This window comes from Zalophus californianus, chromosome X (assembly GCF_009762305.2).
Source record: "Zalophus californianus isolate mZalCal1 chromosome X, mZalCal1.pri.v2, whole genome shotgun sequence".
Lineage (NCBI taxonomy): Eukaryota > Metazoa > Chordata > Mammalia > Carnivora > Otariidae > Zalophus > Zalophus californianus.
The window spans coordinates 19,351,752-19,355,537 of record NC_045612.1 but is presented as its reverse complement, the minus strand read 5'-3'; positions in this window follow the sequence as shown (position 1 = coordinate 19,355,537).

Sequence of the window (3,786 nt, the reverse complement as noted above, 5' to 3'; positions counted from 1 at the left end):
GAGTCCTGTGCAAGCCCCCAAAGGCTTAATGCTCCTTGACCGAGAACTGATTCTATAGGTTTTTCTCGGGATACTTTGCTGGAACAATAGTGAGGATGAAACATCTGCAAGAACTATTATGTCCTGATTTCCAATTTGATACCCACAGAGAGTAAAGAGGAGATTTGAGGTATCACATATGTTTTTACATATTTTTTTAAAAAAGAACCCCTGAACGTCGTCCTTCCAAATATCAGTACAGAGTCTAGCAGCTTGAATCAAAATCTTCCTATCCTTGGATGGTGAGCTTCAGGAATTACCAAAATCATTCCCTTTCGTTCCCAATATTCAGATAATTGAAAGAAATTCAGATAACTGGATCAATTTGTACTTGCACTTCATACATTTATATACATTACACATTTCAATGCAGTTATTAAATAAGGCTCCAATTGTTAAAAGTCCAAAATGTGAAACCCTACCTCTAAATTTTGTCAAGTGGAGTAAGAGGTCAAATTTACCTCAACAAGGTCACATATTTAAAGGCTCCTAGGTAATGCCTAGTACATTACAACCTGCTCCATGATTAAATATTTTTAAGCCAATCATTAAATTTTTCTCAAAGTTATTCTCTGTTCAATATTATTTTTCATTAGGTAGTATTCACTCTTTGGAGGAAGACGATCTATGGTTTCACACAAAGGTAAAATAAAAATACTGCTTTGTTTCCAGTACCTCCCTTGATGTGGCCCAGTATCTTTGGGAATGTTTTTTGTTGGTGGTGGCTTTTGGGGTTGGTTTTTTTGCTTTTGTTTTTTGTTTTTTTGCCCCGGCCACCACACTGAACTGAAATCCTCAGGGAACCGTGTTTCTCAAGTCTGTTTCTTGGTTAGTAACCCTTAATGCAAAGAGTACGGAGCATGGTTTCTCAAACCTTGGCACCGCTGGCATTTTGGGCTGGTCAGTCCTTTGTGGTGAGGCCTGTCTTGTGCCCTGGAGAATGATTAGCAGCATCCCTGGCCTCTACCCACTCCCAATAGCATCCTTTCTTCCCCATTTGTGACAACCAAAATATCTCCAGGAGGTGAAATTGCCCCTCGTTGAGAACCAGGACCCTAATACATTATTACCTCACTATTGCCTATATCAAAGTTTGGCCATTTCTATCTACCTACACTTTAGCTATGAACCAGTCCACTCAGTAAATATTTATAAACATGGGTAAAGTTAAATATTTAATATTGAGGGTATGACAACATGTCAGGAAATTGAAACTACAGATTGTAAATTTAAATTATCAAGTTTTGTTAGGCTCAAGGACAAATGTTTAACTTGAAATTCACTGACTTTGCTTAATCTGTATACGATCTTACTTCATTTATACAGTTATTAAGTATTCATAGCCACTCAGGTCACATAGATCAAGCAGGTACCAAATCCAATCTGAGGCACAATCTTGCACTCTATGGGGCTACCAAAGAGCATAAGATGTGGTGTCTCCCCTCAAGGAACTTTTTCCATCAAGTTGTGGGAATACATGGTCACATATTATTGGACTCTGGGCTGACATTTTGAAGTAAAATATTCAAGTGTCCTTTTTGGTGGGGAGTAACAAAAGCACACATGAATTAATTTAAATTAAGAAATATATATATATATATACACACACATATATATATGAAAAAGCATAATCAAACCACAAGTAACTCCATGTTACAACTCAAGTGATCTCTATCAAATATAATTACAACAGATAGTTTATTTAATAGCAGCAGACCTAAATAAGGGTCAGAAAGTTTACTAAGATCTCAAAAGCGGTGTTTTTAAGGAAATGTCTCAATAGTTCAGGTCTCAAAATCTAGCATTCACTCTTCCACATTCTTACATAACTCTGGCTCAGAAGGATGTCAGGGAAAGTCACTTCTCAGATAGGCGTAATTTACTTATTAAAATTACACAACTCACTCTTAGGTAGTTGGGAAATTAAAGTAACTGGAAAGAATTTAGGACATAAAAAATTAACAGTGTAACATACAGTAAAGTGAACAACTTAAAGATTCAACAAGAGCAGTGCCCAGGAGTTTAGCCAGGCATCAATAAAACATACAGTGTACCCATTACTTGCCTAGCACTATACTAACCTCAGTGAGCAATTCAAAGGAAATTCATTCATTCATTCATTCATTCATTCACTCATTCATTCAACAAATACCTATTGAGGGCTTACTATGTGCCACACACTCTTCTAGGCTCTGAGGATACACCAGTGAACAAACCAGACAAAATCTTGCCCACAGAAAGCTGGCATTCTAGCTGCATAATTCTTAGATAAGAGAAGCTGGATCTCTGGCCTCAGGGAGTTAATCATCTTGCTGGGCAGACCAAACAAATGAAATCCATGAAATAAGAAAGAACTACAATGTTGAGCACTATTTCCACCAACATGCAAGAGGAGGAGTATTGAAGGAGGGTTTGGAGCAATGAGGAAGGTTCAGTGGGGCTGGGACTTGAGATTTAGACCCTTGCTACTCAAAGTGTCATCTGAGAATCACCAGTATTGGCACCACCTGGGAAACTGTTAGCAATGCAGAATCTTGGGCCCATTCCAGACTTGCTAAATCAAACTCTGCACTTTAAAAAGAATCCTAGGGAACTTCTCTTTTTTTCCTTTAAGATTTTATTTTTTTATTTGAGACAGAGAGAGAGAGAGAGAGAGAGAGAGAGCATAAGCTGGGGGCGTGCAGAGGGAGAGGATAAAGCAGACTCCCCACTGAGTAGGGAGTGGGATGCAAGGGCTTGATCCCAGGACCCTGAGATCATGACCTAAGCGGAAGGCAGATGCTTCACCAACTGAGCCACCCAGGTGCCCCAAGAATTCTAGGGAACGTCTAAGGACATTAAAGTTTAGGTGACCCTGCTGGTTTCTGGCCAGGCTGACATTGTTAAGTATGAGCTGGGCTGGTGGGAAATAAAGACTGGATAGGGGCCTACCATCAGGTTAGAGGTTGTGAGGACCTGGAGGTGGGGAACTAGAAGTAAGGAGAATGCAATTATATCCTTTATCTTCTGAATGGATAATGAAATGTGATGGCTATACATGCAATGGAATATTATTCAACCATGAAAAATAAGGAAATCCTGCCATTTGTGACAATATGGATGGACTTTGAGGGCACTGTGCTGAGGGAAAGAAGTCAGAGAGAGAGACTAAATACCGTATGATCTAAAAACTACCAAACTTATAGAAACAGAGAGTAGACTGGTAGTTGGCAGGGGCAGGTGAGAGGGGACACAGGCGAAGGTGGTCTAAAGGTACAAACTTCCAGTTAAAAGATGAGTAAGCTCTGGGGATGCAATGTACTGCATGGTGGCTATAGTTCACAATACTATATTGTATCCTTGACAGTTGCTGAGAGAGTAGATCTTAAAAGTTAGAGGGACTTGGGTTTGGATTCCCAGCTCTACCACTTCTTAATTGTGTGATACTGGGGCCAAATTATTTAACCCCACCAAGCCTTTTCCATCCCCTGTAAAATGGCTGGGGGGGGGGGGCGGCGGGGCACGCAGGGAGGCAATATGACCTCAGAGGGCCCTTGTAAAGATTCAATAAGCTAACATATATCTAACACTTGGCAGTCCGGGCACAAACAAAATGATACCCATTAATAATAATTATATCGATAACAATAAAATGCTATCTTGTGAGAAAGATTCAAAACCAGCAAAGGAAACAAAAGAAACTTTTAGTGTCTACTAGAGCCCCAACACTGTGTTGGGTATAGACCTGTAACAACCTGCAATGTAAGG